This window comes from Podarcis pityusensis, assembly GCF_964106645.2.
Source record: "Podarcis pityusensis genome assembly, chromosome: Z".
Lineage (NCBI taxonomy): Eukaryota > Metazoa > Chordata > Lepidosauria > Squamata > Lacertidae > Podarcis > Podarcis pityusensis.
The window spans coordinates 35,373,270-35,395,406 of NC_138044.1; the positions used below are offsets into that span (position 1 = coordinate 35,373,270).

The window sequence follows — 22,137 nt, forward strand, 5'->3', positions numbered from 1 at the left end:
AGAGTCATGTTCCCACATCCAGCCACTGGTCACCATGTGCACAATCATCAGGCAAGAGAACAAGCAACAAATGTGTGAAGGAGCCCATGGTTTTCTTGATGTCAAGTTCAAATAGGGTATTCTATTTTAAGTCTTTCCTCACTCTCTCTGGTTTATACCTGTGAAGAACTATGGCCCTTTTTTTTGCTATAAATTTCAAATTTAATTGCCTTTTGCAGTAGTTATTTACGCCTCATATTTTATTCATTTTTCAAATGTCAGGTAGGACACCAGGGATGCCTGGAATCTTTCTCCAAAGTCCCAGGTGAGCCTAATTAACATTCCTGGCACAAATGCAATCCTAACTAATTTGTTATTGAGCTTAATCAAGCTATCACATCTAATTTCATCTTCCTGTAAAAACTCATTTCAGGTGAAATTATTCCTCTGTGCTTCAGAAAGGGCAACATTGGCATGAGCAGCATCAGTCTTGGCCCCCTTCTAATTTCTTGCTTCTGGACAAGACCCCAACTTTGCCCTCTTACTCCACCCTGTTTTTCTAATTGTTGCCTACTGAGCAATTACTCAGAACTGTGGAGGCACACACACATGCAATCCATATTAAGAACCAGTCACCTTTCTTCCCTTTTGGTATGTAATCATTTTTTTGATTATTGCATTTTTAAAGGTTGTGAGCTGTTTAGTGCCTCTGGAGAAAGGCAGTTCACCAACTGGTATGTTCAAACCGCCGTTTCACTAATATCCTGCTTGTTCTTACAATCAAAGGGAGTATGATTCTCATTTTAATCCTTGGGAAGGGAGGTTGGGCATTCTGTGTAGAGTTGCCAGCTCCCTTTTACTGGCCCTGCTCCCATGCTTTTAACAGTAGCACGATGCTACGTTTCTTTCTCCATTTCTTTTTGCCAGGAAAAGCTTCCCTTGATGAATTTCCTCACTTTGGCACAGGATGAAGGCAACTTGAATAGAAGTTGGCCACTCTTCACTACTTCTAATGCCTGTCATATCCATTGGATCTGATGGTTTGCATAACTTCTGAAACTTCTGACTCTGCTCCATTTTCTATGTATTAATTTAGAGTAGCTTTCCCCAACCAGGAGCCCTCCAGATGTCTTGGACTGCAGTTCCCATCAGCCCCAGCCTGTGGTGGCAAGGGTTGAGGAAAGATACAGTTCCAAAACGCCTTGGTACCTGGACATTTTGGCTCCTGAACTCTGAAAACCCAGAAGTGAGTGTTCTGGTTTGCGAATGTTCTTTGGAACCCAAACATCCGACGGGGCTTCTGCAGCCAATCAGAAACTATGCTTTGGTTTCCGGACATCTTGGAAGTCGAACGGACTTCCGGAATGGATTCTGTTCAACTTCCAAGGTACAACTGTATGTTTGTATGTTTGCCACCAATTGCCAAAAGGCACAATTGTTTTTTGAGAAAAAGTTGGACCTGAGTGTGCTCGAGGCCTATGTTCTTGGGAGTGGATCCAAGATGGACGCCAGACTAAAAGCTGCATAACCGAAATCAAAACCAGCTATGGCTCTTGTTACTGGTGTAGCCTAGATCATATCTGTCAACTTTTCCCTTGTCTTGCAAGGAATCCTATTCAGAATAAGGGAATTTCCCTTAAAAAAAGGGAAACCTTGACAGCTATGGCCTAGATACGTTATAGGAGTTGTAGCCCAAAACATCTAGAGGGCACCAGGTTGGGGAAAGCTACTCTAAATATTAGTAGTGGTAGAATTTATTAATTTTCTATACTGCCCTTCACCAAGAGACCATAGGGCAGTTTACAACATAAAACACAAAATATATAATATAATAATAGTACATGGGAAAAAGACAAATACTCCCCAAACACTTTAAAAGGCCTTAGAATGAATAGCAGCCAAAAATGAATATTTTCACCTGGCAACTAAAGATATTCAACGAAGGCACCTGGTGAGCCTCCCTGGAGAAAACATTCCTCAAATGGGGAGCAACCTCAGAAAAGGCCCATTCTTGTGTTGCCACCCTCTGGATCTCAAATCATTTCCAAAGCAAAAAAAGGGATTTCTTGCTAGTCATTGAAGGATCATGTAGCTATCATGTTGAGATCACAGCATTATGTAATCAGTCATATTTGGCTTGGTGCTAGCAGCATGAAGCCAAATTAAATAGAGGGCAAGCTTCTTGTTTGCACTCTGAACGGGAGAAACATTTCACTTCATTTCCCAGGTCCTCACAATTATTGCCAGAATGTGGAGTGCATTTTGCAGGAAGTGTTTTTGTTTTGTGAAATGTGACCTCTACTATATTTTGGGCTCATCTCTACAATAGGAGTGCCAGCAATACTGCATCAATGAACTATTATGTCTATTGTAGAGTCAGGGAGCTGTCCACTGAGATTTTCTGATGTGCAAGCCCTATGAAGTAAATGGGAACTGTGTACAAGAACAGGGAACAGCTTCCGTTAGTTTCAAATAGGTTTGTATTGGATAGCCTCCCAGTGGATTATGTCCTTGGTGTATTTCATTTTCATTATTCAGTAAAGTTTCTTGAATCTATTCCCGGTGTCAGGCAGCGGCTGTTTCCTGAGATGCCTCTTTCCTGAACTTAAAACATGCACCCTGTAAAGAAGTGAAAAGTTTCTAAATAATCGGACAGATGTGTGCAAAACAGCAGAGTATTCCTGAACAGGAAATTGGAATTTGCACTACAAATCCCAGGAAAGGTCAGTCTCCTGATGGAATTGTGATATGTGTTAATACGGGTTGGGGCGAGGGGGAAAAATGCTTGAGCATATCAAGGGACTGTAGAAGTGCAAAAATGTGCTGTCCATTTGCGTTCTGCTGGGGGGGGGACATATTTATTGTATTTATATATCACCTTTTCCTCAAGTGAGCTCAAGCTCATGTTACTCCTCACAAGGTTACCCAGTGAGCTTCATGCATAAGTTGAGATTCTAATCCTGACCTCCTAGGTCATATCTCAACACCAGGACTGGTCCAAGAAGTTTTGCCACAGTAGGCAAAATGCCCCAGTGCTACCCTCACCCCCTTGCAAATCTGGGTACCTCTGCCCCCCTCGCGACCCCACCATCATGTCATGACAAAGGTTCTTGAGAGCAGAAACAGGCAAGGCCTAGGCAGTGCGGCCTATGAGGCCTACACAAATCTTTCAAGCCAAACTGTTAGCAGTAAAATGCTGTGTCACTGTGACTCGTGACTCATCTTGGGTTCCCTATACAGTGGTACCTCGGGTTAAGTAGTTAATTCGTTCCGGAGGTAACCTGAAACTGTTCTGAACCTGTAGCACCACTTTAGCTAATGGGGCCTCCTGCTGCTGCCGCGCTGCTGGAGCACGATTTCTGTTCTCATCCTGAAGCAAAGTTCTTAAACTGAAGCACTGTTTCGGGGTTAGCAGAGTCTGTAACATGAAGCGTATGTAACCTGAAGTGTATGTAACCCGAGGTACCACTGTAAATGTAACCAGCCATCTCTGTGGGCCTCAGTGCAGTGTGTGTGTGTGTGTGTGTGTGTGTGTGTGTGCCTTAGCCAGTATGTTGTGTTGCTGCTGACAGAGCGGCTGCAGGACTCCAGTTAATCAGTAACTCAGATCTCTGCCTCTGTGAAGAGTCAGCTAGCTATTATGAGCACTCTGTATATGCTCTTTGACTATGGTGTTTCTGAGCAAGTTTATTGTCTTCAGTAAAGTTTCATTCTGTTTATGAAGAAGACTCTGCGTTGATTAATTTACTGCTGCGCGCCACATCATGTCCCACCATCACAATTGTACTCTCACCTGCAGCTGCGCCCATGCAGTGGCAGAGAGCAGGCGGGAGTGGGGCTGGTGCGTGTCCCGGGGTCGTGGTGCGCAACCCGCAGGGGCGTGGCGCACGTCCTGGGGGTGTGGACGGCTGCCTGTGGGGGCATGGCACCTAGCGCAGGCAGGGGGGGCAGCCACGATGGCACCCCACCGGGATCATGTTGCCGGGGGCGGTGCGCTCCCCCCCACTCCTCTTCCTCTGCCACTGCGCCCATGCTGCCACCATGCTGCATTAGCAGCAGCAAGGGCAATGTGGCTGTGTTGTTGGCATGGGTGATGCTCCAGTGTGGCTGGCAGCACAATGGCAGGGGTGGGATCTGCCACTTGAAGCAATGGGCTTCACTTTGCCTAATGGATGGGCTGCGCTTGCTCAACACTCAGTTATACCACACTGACTCTTAATGGCAGAATCTGTCAGCAATTGATGCTTCTAATTGTTTGGCATTTCATGATGTATGGAGAGAAAAGCACAGGCCATTCTGTTGGCATCTAAAGCATTTCTTTCCGTCCCCCTTGTACTAAAAGTATTGACAATGGAGCCTGAAGTAGTTATCTCTAGTGAACAGAGAGGCATTTCTTTTCATGTGGGTGCCCTTAATGGTTCATAAATGTCTGCATAATAATGCATCTGTTGACTTAACATTCATATTTATTTATTTTTACCATTCCTGTCTGTTACTTAAGTTGCTGTATGGTGCAAATTATTTGCTGCTCTGAAGAGAGAGGAGGAAAAATATTAGCTTATCTCTCGACTTTCCACCACAATATCTTTGCATATTTTTCACTATGAAGCCTTTGCTTTTGTGCCTTTCAGAAACGATAGATTGTTCCAGCATTAACTGAAAATAATATGCAAACTGTACATTTTCATTTTAAGAGTGGTACAATGTAAAATATGGTCATTCTAGGCAAGTTAAAATAACTGTTGATCATTCCCAAGTTTAACTGCTGATCAACAATGGCTGGTAGGGCTGGCACCTAGAGTTTTCCAGTTAAGTTTGTTGCTTTTCAGAATGATTTCTATTATAGAACTGAATAGAGCAAAAGTATTTTGCATTCCAAACCTTCCCATGCAGTCAATGAAACATGGAATCGATGGAAGAAGAGTGGTCAATATCCACTATTGGCAGTTCATTTGCACTGAAGGTGAGAGATTGCTAATCTTTTTAGAGGCTGGGGGCACATTTGGAATTTTGTGAGTGTCATGGGTGCTTGCCAAAAATGTGTGCTGTGGAGGGTGTGTGTGGCAAAACACAAAATGGCTGCCACATCGAAAAGAACAGAAAAAGAGACAGGGAAACAAAATGGTGTAGGCATGTCCCTGGGGGAAAGAGAAAGACGCCTACATCAGCCACTACTGCACAGAGACAAGCTATTTGCACCTCAAAATGGAAAGGTGGGTGGGTGTCTAATCCTTGAATACAAAGAAATGTGGGCATATTTAAGGGGCATGTTAAGTGTAGGGGTAGCCAAACTAGAGCAAACAGAAACTGAACAGGAAGCACAAACAGTTTCTTGTACATTGTGGATTTTGCGGAGATATTTATTAAGACCTTTCTCAGGTGCAACAGAAGGTACTGTTGGCCTGTTTGACTTTGGGATAGATCGCCTTGGAAGATGGTGGACTCTCCTTCTTTGGAGGTTGTTAAACATATGTTGGATAGCCATCTGTTAGGGATTCTTTAGCTGGGATTCCTTCATTGTAGAGGGTTGAACTAGATGACTTTTGGCATCCCTTCCAACTCTACAATTCTATGATTCTATGAAAAGCTCCAGGTTTGTTTGGTTTTTGTCTTTGGTGTTAGGGAAGGGGTAGTACCTCTGGTGGGGGACATGTTTCCTACCTTTGGTCTCCACTCTGCTCTTAGCTCACAGCTGGGGCTCCTAGAAGCTGTCACCATGTGACACTGGCAACACCCCAGGAAAGGGTTTTGATTGGCAGGCTAAACCAGGTGAGGGTAGCCAATGGGTCTCAAACCTTTGGTGAGTTAGGGACTTCCCCTACAAGTGAGCAGACAAGACCAATAGGGGGTCCAATGATTCAGAAGGCAGTTTGGAGCAAGTAAGGGGCAGATGAGGCTCATCAACCTAGGCAGGTAGCCAATCTAGGAAAAAGACAACTCTGATCCTAAACCTCCTCTTCCTTGAGGGACATCTTCAGGAGAAGAAAAGGCTAAACCCTGCACAGTCCAGAGGGGAGTCCCTAAGATGATTGGATGGCACCTTCTATGCCTCCTTCTGGCAACTCCTGCAGCCAAATGGTTTGCTCTGCTTTCCTTTGGACCACATCAGCGAGGCTGAGAGTGGGATCTTGGTCATCTGGGCAGCTCAGGACCTCCCTACACACTGCCCAGGCTTGCACTCCAGGGAAGTCATTTCAGTGCTGCTAATGCAGCGGTTTGTCTTCACCCCCAGAGGCACACTCCATTGTCTCCCGAGACAGACAGATTCCAACAACAACAGTATTCCTCCAGATGGCAATGATGCAGTGACATTGGGGAAGCATTGCAGAACAACTACTAAAGTGAAATGATGTATTGAGGGTCCGGCAAAAATCCTGTCATTGACATGTTGGCGAATCTGGAGGAGTCCATGTTTTTGCTGGCTTGCACTATCTGCTGCTATGGTTTTCAGTTGCTATGACTATTTCAAATTTGGTTAGACCTTCCCATAGCATTGACCTGGCTGTGATGATCAGATCACCTTCACTACAGAAGGTTAACACAGTGGTGCTCTTTTGACTGTACAGTAGTAGCAACAGAACGAAGCAGGAACCATTAAGAGTTGTATAGAAGGAAACTATCCTAGAGTGTTCTGAAAGCAAAAATAGAAGCCCAGGTTTGTCGTTTTGTTATGAGTTGCACAGTGTGCCTTGCTTTTCGATTGAGGTCAGCCGTGTGCATAGTTCTATAATCCTCTGGGGCAAAATGCTCCTTTGGGCTTTGAAAGAAGAGTTGCTATCTGGCCCAGCCGTATAAGGATTCCATCAGTTTTATTTTTGTGCCACACATTGCTGATGCTGTATTATATAACTTAGTTTTAATGATGCAGTAAAACTCTGGAACAGGAAATGAATGGGCAGGAAAGTGATAGCTATTTAATACAGTTCTAAAGGTTGTAGGCTGGGTGATAATGCTGAATTTAATTACATTCACTCTGTCATAAACTGTGATTGTTAGTCATAATATTATTGTACTCTGGTGTGTTTTAATCAGAACATTATTATTTTTTAAGTGCAGTGGACTGGATTTGCACTAAAGGCATAAGATTGTAAGAAGAGCCTTACTGGATCAGGCCAAAGACCTTATTACTCCAGCATCCAGTTTTTTCAGTGGCCAATCAGATGGCTACAGGAAGCCCACAAGCTGTATCATATCTTTTCTTTTCTTTTAAAATTTTGTTATGATTTTCAGTTATATACATTTCAATAGTTTTACAATCATTTAAAAATTTCGAAACTTGACTTCCTTCCCCCTCTTTCTGCGGTTCCTTTAATTTTTTTTATGTTTCCTGCATATTCCAGATTAACTTAATTTATTCATTTATTCATCTTGTTTTAATATATACTCTTATAAAACTGCAGGTTATGACAACAATCCTGCCAATGTTCTTATCTGTTTATTGTTTGTTTGTAAATATTCAGTAAACTATTTCCATTCTTTTATAAAAATTTGTTATCTTGATTTCTTATTTTTCTAGTAAGTTTTGCCATTTCTGCATATTCCATAATTTTTTGTATCCATTCTTCTTTTGTCAGGACTTCTTCTTTCCATTTTGGGGCAAATAAAATGCTTGCCATTGCAGTCGCATATATGAATAAATTTATATACAGTTTGGGTAGTTCTCTGCCCCAATAATTACCAAAAGGAAAGCTTCTGGCTTGTTTGTTTTTGTACAAATATTATTTTAAACATCTTTTTCAATTCATTATATATCATTTCCCAGTAAGCTTTAACCTTGCTACAAAACCACCACATATCATTAAAAGTACCTTCTTTCTCTTTGCATTTCCAACACTTGTTTGATTTTGATTTACACATTTTTGCCAATTTACTTTGTGTTAGATACCATCGATATAACATTTTCATATAGTTTTCTCTTAAACCATAGCATGCTGTGAATTTTATATCCATATTCTACAATCATCCCCATGCTTCCATATCTATATTTTAGATAATATCTATTGACCAATGTATCGTTGAGGATTTTACTTGCTTATCCTTTGTCTCCCATTCCAATAATACCCCAAGTTGTATCATTTTTAATGGATAGGTGTGTGAAATACAGTGGGAACAGGAAGGGATTACTTAGATGTAATGGAGTCAGAAGCAGGGATGGTTGAGAAACTCACGTCACTTTGCATTTAAAGGCAAACCTACCTAATTTATGTTTTCTAAAACATCTATAAAAATGCATGTATGAATGACAATAACATACAAAAATGCATTTTGTTTAGGGGAAAGTGCATCAGATTTTTATATTTTTATTTTTTGTGCATATTAGGAAGAATTGTATGCAAATAGGTATATGAGGAGAAATTCACACTAAAATGCTGATAAATTTCCAGAAGGATTTTAAAGAAAGAAATTAGTAAACTGATATGGAAATGTGAAGAACAGAAGTCTGTAAAAATGAGAAAATGGAGAGAAATCATAGCTGACAGATTTGCCCATCCCTAGTCACAACGAAGATGAGAGGCTTTAATAATTTGGGGTGTGGATGAATTGTTGCATGCTGTATTTACACACACAAAACACACACACGCCACAAAGTGAGCCTTGAATTAAGGTTGTAGCAATATCTGGTGCTTTATTTATTTTTAATTCCAAATGGCAAACAAGCAAATGTTTCCAAAGTTATTGCAGATCTGTGAAAATGAAAGAAACAGCTGTGATATCAGCCTTGGGAGCGTAAAACCTGAGATGTCTCTGTGTCAGTTGAGGATTGACTTATTGAAAATGTATATTGGTTTAGTAGCTTTCCAACTTCGAGGACAATCAAAAAGTCAGGTGAGGTGGGGGGGGGGAGTTAGGTTTCCTTTCTGGAACTAAAGTATGTGCGTGTATCTGTGATGGAAAGATACCTAGAACTTATTGTTGAAGTTGGAAAGATACACGAGTGCTCTTGATTTTCTTTTAAGCTCGCTAGAACTGCTTATGGCTGTGATTTATTTATTCACTGTGTTTTTTATCCTCCTATTCAGCAGCTATGTGGTGCAGAAAATTTTCCAGTGATTTATTTTTCCACAGGAAAAATGTTTCATAAATTCATTAGTAACAATGAATGGATGGCAAATTTGGCAGTTTCAAAGTTTTTAGCTGTGCTTAATAAACACAAGTAAAGTAAGCTTGATGAGTTTGATCACTCTCTGGGGTATCAGGAAATTTTCTGATGCAAACTGATTTCTTTTTTTTTTCCTGCTGCAAATTGCCCTATACAAATTGTCCTAATTTGCATCGGAGTCCCACCTGCCCTGAAACCCACATCACTGCTTTTCAGGCGATTTGAGAATTGTAATGAATGATTTATTCACATGGAACAGTGAGAATTTTATGGGTGAGTTGAGCTGCATCTACTAAAGCTGGCCATGAGCATCCTTAAGAGGTTGAATTTACGGAAGTGATTTTTCCATGTTGTTAGTAGCCCATTTTCATGCATTTACTCATCCTTGAAGAGGAAGTCTGGGGGTGGGTGGCAACATTCATATACAGCATTCCAAATTGGAACTGGAGAAGCTAGTGACTGTTTCAAGATAAGTGTAGCTGCTGTTTTGTTTGGCTTTGGAGCAGAAGCTATCAGGTGCTACACTACAAGGTCATCACAGGTCATCAAAGAATTATAAAGTTGGAAGGAAACACAAAGATCATCTAATCCAACCCCCTGCAATGCAGGAACATTTTGCAGACCTTCCAAGTGTCCCTATTTTCCAGGGACAGTCCTGGATTTGCAGAAGCCACCCCAGTTTCTGATTTGATTTCAGAATGTCACGATTCCCTATTTTTATCAGAGAAATGTTGGAGGGTATGCTTTTGTCCAAGGGACGTGGGTGGCGCTGTGGTTAAACCACAGAGCCTAGGACTTGCCGATCAGAAGCTTGGTGGTTCGAATCCCTGCAACGGGGTGAGCTCCTGTTGCTCAGTCCCTGCTCCTGCCAACCTAGCAGTTCGAAAGCACGTCAAAGTGCAAGTAGATAAATAGGTACCACTCCAGTGGGAAGGTAAACGGCATTTCCGTGCACTGCTGTGGTTCGCCAGAAGCGGCTTAGTCATGCTGGCCACATGACCCAGAAGCTGTACGCCGGCTCCATCGGCCAATAAAGTGAAATGAGCGCCGCAACCCCAGAGTCGGTGACGACTGGACCTAATGGTCAGGGGTCCCTTTACCTTTACTTTATGCTTTTGTCCAATGTGTGGTTTGAACCCACAGCCTTGATATTAAGAGTCTCAGGCTCTACCAACTGAATTATATGCATGAGATGTTGAGGTTACAACTGAAAAACTAGCATGATCCTAGAAACAACCCCCCTCCCCGTGCTCAGAGGCCACTGAGACTGTAGGAAGCCTGTGGAGGCAGAGCAAATGGCAGGTAGAGCCAACTATTTTTAGCTTTGTCCCCATCCTCTGCTGGGAAGTTGACTTCAACAGTTGGCAACACTGAGACTAAGGAGGAAGGAACTGACTAGCTGTGCCACCCACTGGCAGACTATAAAAAAAGATGGCAGGTAACTGGGGGCTGACTGAGGACAGACTGAAAATGGTGAGTCAGGGTCCCCTTTGCCCTAATGGACCACTCTTCTGCAAGGACCAAGCTGACTAAGGTGTTCCACCTTGCTCGAATTCATAGGATCAAATAATGCAATAACATTTCTCTGCATGTCACTCTAGTGATATGCCACCTTACTTCTGGTTTGTTTCTTTGGCCAATTTCAAGTGCTGGCTTTGAACTTTAAATGCTCCAAATTGTCTGTGGCCAGGATACCTTAAGGACCAGTATACCTTAACTATATACCAGGGATAGGAAACCTCCGGGCCCTGAGCCTAATTAGGTGAGCCAGGCCTCCCCATTCAGTCTGGCAGGCCATTTTGGCCAGGCCATGCCCACCTGTCAATCACCTGTTGATATGATATCACATGTGGGCTGTACGAAAAGAAACTTCAAAGGACAGCACAGGGTTCTTTAAAGCCCCTTTCAAAGAGCCCTGAATTGCACAATGAAGCCCAGGCAATCAGAGGTGCATTCGGACTTCCTAGTGCTGTGTCAACAGGTGGCTGACAGGTCAGTAGCCCTACTCACCTGATGAACTTGGCCCACAGTGGGTAGGAAAGATAAGAATATGGCTCACTGGTCAGACCCAGTAGCCCACCCTTGTTATATATGAACTTGCTTGGTCATAATGTGATGTGTCTTGACTGGCTGTGTAGATAGGGCCTTTTAAGTGCTGCCACATAGAATGGAACTGTTTCAGGGTGAATTTGGGGTAATAGATAATTTTGTGACCCTAATGCCCAACCCGGTGATGTTCAGCTTCTTGACTGTCACTTGTTTTGTTTTTATGAAGTTGCTGTTTCAACATGTTTATCATGTTGCTTTGCTTTATGATTGCTGAGCTGCCTTAGGAACCTAATGGGTGGCTTGCCATTACTAATATTTTAGATGCAGATTTCTATTAAATGTAAGCTGGCTCTCATTGACCTGACACATGAAACAGTGGGAATTTGTTTGGTCTTTTAACTTGATCTACTTTCCCCTATATTTTGCTTTCATTAAAATCTACTGTGATCCAGATAAAAGGATTGTGTTTTTTTTCCTGGTTTCTCTCTGTGTTTGTCTGCTGGGTCTATGCAAAGCCTAATTATCAGTTGCCATAATTTCCAGATTCGCTCAGAAGGAAAGCCTCTGCTTTGCGTCCCTCTATTTGTGTAGCTGGCTGCTGCTGTACCCAGAAATAAGGCAATAAATGCTTTTAGCTTCCATTGCTGCCAAGCAATATTCCGTTTGGAAATAATCCATTACTTAGCAAATACACTGCAAATATGAGGATGGCAAAGGTACAGCCATGAGATGAGACTACAATATTGGGGCTTTTGGATGTGGAGCTCTCTGGCCTTTGGATTCTATCTTTCATTTTTTAGGTACAAATGTGAATTTGATATAACTCTTTGTTGAAAGGATTCAGTTCCTTCCCCTGACAGTAATCCACCGCTTCACTCTTTGTTCAAGGCTATAATTTATCTGCTTAACAGCAGCAACCATCTGTTAGAAAAAAAGGACTAAAACCAAAGCTTAGGTAGGGACAGAAAAAGAAAACAAAATCTGCAGCAAAGCAGGATTTGTAAAAAGAATGGTAGCAGAAGATTGTACGAAAGGTCCGTTTGAGAGCAAATGATTTTATTTTGGGGAGGCAACTCACAAGCTCAGTATGAATGCTATAAGTTAGGGGTGAGGAACCTCAGAACCTCAGTACCAGTTTGGTACATATATTGCAGTGGCATGCAAAAATAAATAGCATGATAAAACTACTGGTTGAAAGAATAAAGAACACTGATGGTATAATACTCCTGACAGACAAAGCCTGACAGACAAAGTAACTGAACTTGGAGAAGCCAGAAGGAAGTAAAGCCTGATAAAACAATCTACCAACAGGTGTTTAATGAAGAATCAGCAAAAGAAGAATAGGCTGCTTCTCCCCACCACTCCCCAGTTCAGGTAACGTATTGCAAGGGCTGTTGCTTTATTCCCAATGCTAAGCATGTTTACCTGGGTAGAAGAACGTGTCCCTGAATTGTGATATTGCCTCTTGCTTCTTTGGATGAAGAGGCTGTGTGTGCATTCACAGAACCTTCTGACTTTTGTGTGGCTGAATTGAAACCTACTGTACAAAGGTCAGGGTTGCATCCATTGCTCCACCCCTTTGGCCACTGTCCCTGCCCACCACTAGAATTCAGCCTCCAGAATCTTGCTCATGAAGGAATGTGTCAATTGTGGGATTAAGGATCCCTATCCCTGTTATAGGTAAACTGAGCATCTCGGGAATACCTGGAGCAGATCCACACCATATGTTTAAAAGCACATCCAATGTGCCTTTAAAGCACATTAGTTCCCCCAAAGAATACCAAGCCCTGTTGTTTCTCCCTCACATAGATACAGTTCTCAGACTACATTTCTAAGGTTCTTTGGTGGACGTCATGTGCTTTGAATGTGCATTGGATGTGCTTTTAAATGTATGATGCAGCTCAGCCCAAGGAAGAAAGTAGAAGGACAACACATATTGGAGGCCTCTGAATGACAGTTGCTAGAAATCACAAGTGGGGAGAGTGCTGTAATGCTCAGGTTTTGCTCTTGAGCTTCCTGTAGGCTTCCCCTGTTGACCATAACCTTGTGCGGAAATCTGTTGACAGTTATTTTTGTCTGGAGTTAAGTGCACAGTGTAGAATTTGCAAAACATTTGGCATTCGTAAAGGCATAGCACGGCACAGTGCCATAGATGCCATTTATGACTCCACAGACCTGCTAGGGACCTGTGGGTGCAATCCAACCACTACTTGGCATGACATTTAGCCTGCATAATAGACTTCATTCAAAAGACACATTATACTAAACCAAAATTTAATATGTACTGCTGTATGCTGGACAAGCGCTGCCACTCCCCGCCCCCTCCCTTAATGGAGGTTCTGTGTCTGCCTGTCAGGCAGACAATCAGTAGATTAAGCTAGTGCCCTTCAGTGCACCACAATATAGAATTGCAAAATTCAGCCCTGCAAGTGGGAACTGAAGCTTTCTGTCCATGATTAAAATATCAGATGTGACAATGAAGGTGGGTAAAATAACTACTCTGAAGGCAGAGAAAATAAATGAACCTCCCTGGGATCTATGGATTAGGGCACTATACAAATTTTATAAAAAACAAAAACAATAATAAAATGTATTTCACTTTTCAAGCTTTAAAAGGGGCTAGAAAAATTCAGATAGGTTTTCCAATAAGTTGCTATATGAAACCTCTAGATTCAACAGCAGTATATCATTGAATACAAGATGCTGTGGAGCAACAGGAGAGGTCTGTTGGCTTCCCAGAGATACCAGGTTGTTTACTATGGAAAACAGAATGGCAGGCCAGATAGATCTTTGAACTGATTTAGCAGGGCTCTTCATCTTCTTGGGCATGCTATGCTTGCTAAGTAGATACAAATTAAAGATGAGCCAACATTTCTCAGAAGATATTTCACTGACAAAGTTTCAGGTTTTCTTTTTTCTCAACACCACCCAACCCAGAAAAAGAAGGCAATTTTCCAGAATATTTCAGAATAAAGAATTTTGAGCCACAGGTTACATTACCAGCATTTGCCATCCAGGTGCCCTCCAGAAGCTGTTACAATGCAACTTCAACATCTGTTGTCCAACATCTGTAGGGCACTAGGTTAGTGAAGGCTGACACATATGTAATGACCTTGTTCTGCAGAGAAGTTCCCAGTTTCTACTTTTGCAACTTTATTTAGTAGGATTTTGGGTAGCAAGACTGAAAAAGGTATTTCTGACAATTTGCAATTGTAATGCAGTAAACTCACAACTTACCCAGAAGTTGCGTATTTGGTTCAAAGGCAGATGGGATTGTTAATGTCATTTATCCCAGGACCTGGCCCCCTTTCCATCTCCCCCTTTTATTTTTATTTTTGTCATGTGCATAAAGCTGAATGTTCACAAGTTAAATGTGCATAAGTTATGGCCTTACTGTAATCACGTTTGGGAAATATGAGAGCATGGTTTGCCTCTTTAAGATGGGTTGGGGAGGATATGTGGCCCTATGTTGTGTTATACTTCAGTTTCAAAGAGCCAAGCCCAGTTCTTTTGGCAGCTGACTGATTGCAGCCAACTAGCATATGTTGGTCCAGGAGCGCCTCTTGATTAATGCCAATTGTCTGAATTATAGAGGAATCAATGACAAATCATGCCGGAGATGGAGGCTTGTCTGTGGCAGGGACACACTCCTAGGTTGCACTTGCTCTGCCTTTCAAGTTGGCAGGCTTGAGAGGCACAGTGGGATTCACTGAGCTCCCCTGACCACACTGGGTAACATTGCCAGGATTTTTGCCTCATGAATCCTGGCTTTTCCTTGCCTGAACCTCCTCACTGCCTGTGGAGGGCAGTGAGGAGTGACCACTACTGACTCCTGACGATGCTGGAAACCCGAGATGGCTTAGTCCTTAACCCACTCTATTTCGAGCATAGTTTGCAAGACCCCAGCTGGTCCCAAGAGACTGCAAAGAAGACTGAATCAAGAAAGTCAAAGAGCCTCCTAAATACATAAATAAAATCTCCAACATATTTTACAGGGACAATAACCATTTTGTCACAGGTGTGTGTGTGTGTGTGTGTATGTATGTGTGTTAGTCACCATGAAAAACAACAACAGTGTCTGTTGGGCTTGTAATAATTGCTTTTATTAGGGTATAAGTGAGAGCTGGACCATAAAGAAGGCTGATCGCTTTTGAATTGATGCTTTTGAATTATGGTGCTGGAGGAGACTCTTGAGAGTCCCATGGATTGCAAGAAGATCAAACCTAGCCATTCTGAAGGAAATCAGCCCTGAGTGCTCACTGGAAGGACAGATCCTGAAGCTGAGGCTCCAATACTTTGGCCACCTCATGAGAAAAGAAGACTCCCTGGAAAAGACCCTGATGCTGGGAAAGATTGAGGGCACAAGGAGAAGGGGACGACAGAGGATGTGCTGGTTGGACAGTGTTCTCGAAGCTACCAGCGGGAGGCAGTGCAAGACAGGAGTGCCTGGCGTGCTCTGGTCCATGGGGTCATGAAGAGTCGGACACGACTAAACGACTAAACAACAACAGGGTATAAGGTTGTGTAGGTCAAATCCCCCCCCCCACACTACATATACCATCTCTATCTCTATCCACCTCTATCTCTGAATGATTTTATTGAGGTTGAAATAATTACAACAGATCTTATAACAAAGAAAACAACCACAGTTTTGTCTCCATGTGTGGTGGGGTTATTATTGTTTTGTTGTGCCAGCCTGAGATTGTTTTGTACTTAAATTATTTGGTTCATGAGATTAATTACTTTATGATCTGTAATTGGATGACCAGGAAGTTGAGCCGACGACTCTATATCTACATTGTGTCTGATTCTTCACTCATGCATAGGTCATTCCACTCCCCACCCCACAAAATTGGAAAGTCTACACCCCCGGAATAAGGAAATTCTTTTGTCTGCATATGGCCATGGGGGGGGGGGGGAATAGTACAGAGAACCTACTTAATGAGAGATGCTTTTAAAAGAGCTGTTAAGTAGAATTTAAGTACTTTAAAAGAAACAAACACTCAGCAATTCTGTTGTGAAGAAAAGCCAATCAATTGGAAAGTTACAGGAAAGGATTTAGCAGGCACCTGAGATTGAAAATCGGTAGAGGCAAGCTGCTTTATGATCTAGCTTGAAAGCACTTTAGAAGTGTAGAAAATTTGTTCCTTCCTTAACCACAGGGTACAAAGTTTTTTGGCTACTTATAGCAGCTCTGAGAGGTTATTGTCTGAACTATTGACATGAATATATCAGACCTTCCAAATGTCCCTATTTTCCAGGGACAGACCTGGATTTACAGAAGCCATTCCAGTTTCTGGTTTGATCCCGGAATGTCCTGCTTTTCCTTAAAGGTAAAGGGACCCCTGACCATTAGGTCCAGTCGTGACTGACTGGGGTTGCGGCACTCATCTCGCTTTATTGGCCGAGGGAGCAGGCGTTTGTCCGCAGACAGCTTCCGGGTCATGTGGCCAGCATGACTAAGCTGCTTCTGGTGAACCAGAGGAGCCTGGAAACGCCGTTTACCTTCCCACCGGAGTGGTACCTATTTATCTACTTGCACTTTGATGTGCTTTCGAACTGCTAGGTTGGCAGGAGCAGGGACTGAGCAACAGGAGCTCAACCCGTCATGGGGATTTTAACCGCCAGCCTTATGATCGGCAAGTCCTAGGCTCTGTGGTTTAACCCACAGCACCACCCGCATCCCTTTTCCTTAGGATGTCCCTATTTTCATTGTAGAAATGTTGGAGGGTATGGTATATATGAGCAGTTATACTTTCTGTTGATTAAATGGGACCGAACTGCAACTAACTTGGTCAGCCCAGCCCAATATTTTTCTTCTATATTTATTTGGATTATTTATACCCTGCCTATTAATCAAAGTTCTTGAGGCTGCTTATAATATATTTTTAAATGAAATGAAATTAATTAAAACAAATTAAATTAAAACAACGGAGAGTTACTTGGAACTGTGATCTAGTTGATTGCAAGGGAATGCATCTCAGGATCCTCTTTCAGGATCCTTGCTTACTCTAACAAGTGAATGAGGTGATAACAAGGCTTTAGAGTGTGGCATTTTTCATTTACCCATAAAAATATTGTTAAAAACTTGTTAAAAACAAGTTGACATGAATTTTATATAAATGTAAGTAAAATCAACTGTTTTAAAACAAATATACCCTAAGAATTACATGCTAAAATTATATGGCTGGGTAGCCTTGCCTAAACGGAAGTTTTTAGCAGGTGTGGGAAACAGTACTGTGAAGCTGCCTGCCTAATATCAGTAGATGCTGAATTTGTGTGTTTGCTGCACTAGGTACATTTGGGAAGAATGGTAGGATAGACATTTTATTAATAACAACAAGCAAATGTTTTATCAGGCATTGGAAATAGTACAATGAAATCACCTGCTTAACATTGATAAGCAGGAAGTTCCAGAGGCTAGGTGGTGCCACTCTGAAGGAACAATTCCTTGCAAGCATGGAACAAAAATTATGTGGCACTTGTGAAAGTGCCAGTTCCACAGACTAAAGTGGTCAAGTGGAAACTGCCTGTCTAGACAGATCTATACAATCATACCTTGGAAGTTGAACAGAATCCGTTCTGGAAGTCCGTTCAACTTCCAAAATGTTCGGAAACCAAAGCGCAGCTCCTGCAGGCAATCAGAAGCCACAGAAGCCCCATCAGACATTTGGCTTCCAAAAATAGTTTGCAAACCAGAACAGTCACTTCTCGGTTTGCGATGTTCAGAAGCCAAAACGTTTGAGAACTAAGCTGTTTGAAAACCAAGGTAAGACTGTACAGTGGTACCTCTGGATGTGAACAGGATCCGTTCTGGAGCCTCATTCGTATCCTGAAGCGAAAGCAACCTGCGTCTGTACGGGTTGCGATTCACCACTTCTGCGTATGTGTGTGACGTCATTTTGAGCGTCTGCGCATGCACGAGTGGCGAAACCTGGAAGTAGCGTGCGGCTTTACTTCCTGGTCGCCGCGGAGCGTAACCTGAAAATACTCAACCTGAAGCACATTTAACCCGAGGTATGACTGTATGTAAACCGGGGGGTGGGCTGCAGTATGTTGTTCTTCACCTAAGCAAGCAAAATGTATTGGGCTGTCCTTGGACTCCATAGACTAATTTAGAAGGGAAAACATTATTTTTGGGGGAGGGGGAGGGGAGGGAAAATGCTGTTAAAGAATTGAGAGTTGGCAATTTTGTGGTGACCTAAAGGGACGCGGGTGGCGCTGTGGGTTAAACCACAGAGCCTAGGACTTGCTGATCAGAAGGTCAGTGGTTCGAATCCCTGCGATGGGGTGAGCTCCCGTTGCTCGGTCCCTGGTCCTGCCCACCTAGTAGTTTGAAAGCACGTCAAAGTGCAAGTAGATAAATAGGTACAGCTCCGGCAGGAAGGTAAACGGCATTTCCGTGACTGCTCTGGTTCGCCAGAAGCGGCTTAGTCATGCTGGCCACATGACCCGGAAGCTGTACACCGGCTCCCTCGGCCAGTAAAGCAAGATGAGCGCTGCAACGCCAGAGTCGGCCATGACTGGACCTAATGGTCAGGGGTCCCTTTACCTTTTTACTGCAAATCACACAGATATCTACTGGTAAATCCTCACCTACCATCTACCCCTCCAGTCTAAATTTACCCAACTGCATCACTGAATGCTGTATTTTGCAAAAGGGGAAATTCTATAAAGGGAATTGGCATTTGAGAAGTCTCTTGTCTCTCTCTGACATCCTTGATCCTTTAAGTTGATAAAGCTGCACTTTGATCAGGCTGGCTCAAAATCTTTTTGAAAGGATAAGATATCCAAAAGACTGCTAAGTCTTTTTTAATGATCTGTTAATTGTTTACATTCAGTCTGAACCTGTCCAACAACTTGTGGCATTCTCTCTCCCTCTCTCTCTCCCTCTCTCTTGCTTTTGCCAAGGCATTTTTGGCCCTCCTGCTCTGTTCACCCTCAGGCAGAACACCCCCCCCCCCATTGAAGTGCAGGTGTGCTTAGCAGGTATCATAAAACTATCATAAAAAGTGCAGATGCGCATAGCATGCCTGTCAGGTGACATGCTCCTCTAAGTTAAAAAGACACTGGCTGTGTATAAATTAAGAACCAATTTGCTAGCATGCCACCTTTCTGATTGCCCTGCCTGAGTAATTTTCTCTGCAGCCCCAGACTGAATATGCTATTTTACCAGAGCCGGCTATGACTCATTTCCCTGCATTAGTTTCCTCTCACAGATGGCATCATTTCATCTCCTGCACTGAGAGTGACAATTGACATTGTGGAACTGAGGCGGCAGAGAGTATATGATGAATATATAATCTGCATGATAAATTTTCTCTAGTTTTGTGTTTTAGGGAGCGGGGGACAGCGGGGGGATTAAAAACATAAATGTGCACATATGCGCATGCAAGCGGGCTCACACATATCCAGACAAAATGACTTGAAGCTGTTAATTTGATTCCAAAGGCACTTGGTGATACAAATTGTTGGTCTCTCACATGCCAAAAATAGGCTAAGGGGAGGGGAGAATGGCTGCAAAAGATGTGAGGATGATCCAGTTATTCTTGGTGCGTGAAAGTTGGTTATTTACAGCTATTGCCTTCTTCTTCCCTGTTTGCCCCACTGCACCTGACAGTTTCTCTAGAGGTTGTGTTTCCTCTTGGACCCTACAGAATGACATCGCTCTTTGAAATGGTGACAAAGCAAGCTGATTTTCTTGGCTGCTAAAATAATAGCCTTCCCAAGAGCTACTGTCAAAAGGCATAAAAATGTATCTGAATACATTTGGGCAAAATATCCCTCAATTGCAGGGAGCTGGACTAGAGGACCCTCTCTGTCCCTTACAATTCTACAATTCTATGCTTCTAAGACGATGTTGAGGGACATTCACAATTTTGGACTCTTGCGTTCCATCTCTTTGCTCTTAGATATGCATGTGTTGGCACCATCTCAAAAAGAATTTCTGGAAAGGGGTGTGTTTGCCAAAAATGGCTCCAGCCTCTTCTGAAATGGTTGGATGTGGTTATGACACGCCTCCTCCTCCTCAGCTGGAAGCAGCTTTCTCATTACAGTGTCTTCCTTGATTACCTAGGTTGAGCATTGCTTCTTTGTTTAAATGGATGGATGTACAAAACAACCATGTGTGAAGATGCTGGGTGTATTCACTTCTGGGCATCAATTCAAGAAAGACATTGACAAGCCAGAGGTGATTCAAAGCAAAGATTTAGAAGGCACTAAATCTATCCTTGTTGCTGTTTATATATATTTTTTCTTTTCTTTTCAGATTTACATCCTAATGCCCACTTAGCTCCAAAAGCCTGCTAGGCAACTCATAATATAGTACAGCTTATTAACGCAAGAGAGGTTGTTGTTATGGAAAAAGTCAGCATGGGGTAAGAGTAGTAGACTAGGATTGAATTGGAAACCCCATTCAGTTATGAAGCTCAGAGGAAGTGGGGAGACTAGGGAAATGGCATGGGAAGAAAGGCTCTAAACACCTCATCCTGCAGAATATAAGGGTGGGGTAAGATACACATTCCGCAGACTTGGAGCCACCACCCAAAAGGGTCAATGTTCTGCAGAGTGGGGATGCACTTTTAGCCTCATGTCCTGTAATAACAGCACACTGTGTATGGTTATCTGCAGAGAAATCTTAGTGCAGAAGCCCCAACACCTAGTTGTATGTAGAAGATCACATTTCAGAATATCTCTGCAGACAACACACAGTTTTTGCAGGAAGGAGTTGCAGTTTGTGTTATGTGTGTGCTGAAACACACAGGCAACATGGCTATTTCCTTGGTGTAAGCAGGGTGATGCTAACATCAGGCTAGCTAGGATGCAGACATCAGAGGAGCACAGTGCTGATCTTTGAGGGGCACAGTTTTATTCAGATTAGTTTTTGTTATATCTTATAAATTTCCAATAATATTTTACTTTTATATTTTGAAGGATTTTATCGTTTTTCAAGTAAATCATACATTAGAGTTGTTGTTTTTTAAATGTATGTATCAAATAGATAAATTGTAGAGCTGATTGGAGGTCAATGTAATATAGTGAAAATGCACTTACTTTTAAATCTTGCAGTCAAATCTTAATCTTATTTAGAAAATGCATTCATTTTCCTATGAGCTATGGCTGATTTTTTTTAAAAAAGACTATCTGGAGCTCGGTACTGGAAACGAAAGGCAGAAAAAGCTAAAGAGCAAGCAAAGCAAGAGGGGCTCTTCCTGCAGTGCCATTGAACACAGAAAGCCATTGAAGAACAGCACAACTATACTTTTGTTGAAACTAACATAGAAGGGAGCTGAATGTAGTGCTCCTACTACCAATGATGTAAACTCTAAGACAGAAGTTTCACAAATTGGAGATATTTCTAGAAAACACACAGAGAAAAAGGAGGATGTCAAGAAAAGTGAAAATATTGCAAAGTCTGCAAAGGAAGATTGTATTGTGCTTGATTTGAATTACAGGGACCCTGCTAACTGGCCCTGTAAGTGATAATTTTCAACAGTTTATGACACAACATGAACCACAGCAGATAGTATCACATGAAATGTGATATATTCAACCTCAAAATATGTGAGGGGTTTTTTTATAGATGCTAGTCAGATTGCAAAGGAGCAAACTTTGCGACAGTAGGTTTCTACTGTGCTATATTATACATAGCCATACATTCTGTTGAAGAGAGATTCCATCAGCTACAATAATAATAATAATAATAAATCTACTAAGATGTACTTAAGGCCTACATGAATTTGGAAAAAGCACTTGATGCACAATGGAAACAACTATATTGATTCTGAAGATCTCTACTGTGAACTTATAGCAATAGCTCGAAGACTTCCAAAGTCTATGCTGCTTCAAGGAGTACTTCTCTTCATACTACCACAAAAACTCCTGGATAATGTGCCTAATGTTTCTGTTGCTCTAAGGACCATCCTCAAATTTCCAGTGTCTGTGGCAAGCAGTGAATGCAGGTTCTTACAGCTCAAACTTATAAAAACTTACATATGCTGAACAATGTT

General features: G+C 42.3%; 1 long non-coding RNA gene across 4 annotated transcripts in view; it reads left to right on the forward strand.

Moving 5' to 3' along the window:
• The first annotated feature begins 1,152 nt into the window (after positions 1 to 1,152).
• The window catches only part of LOC308468371, an 85,780-nt gene continuing 64,795 nt past the window's right edge, over positions 1,153 to 22,137 (forward strand). For 2 of the 4 annotated variants that reach the window (XR_013981604.1, XR_013981605.1), the window contains exon 1: positions 1,153 to 2,702. This is a non-coding gene — a long non-coding RNA (uncharacterized lncRNA). Of the gene's footprint in view, positions 2,703 to 4,872; positions 4,943 to 5,945; positions 7,369 to 22,137 lie in introns of those variants that run through there. The other 2 variants (XR_013981607.1, XR_013981606.1) reach the window with 2 other exon arrangements.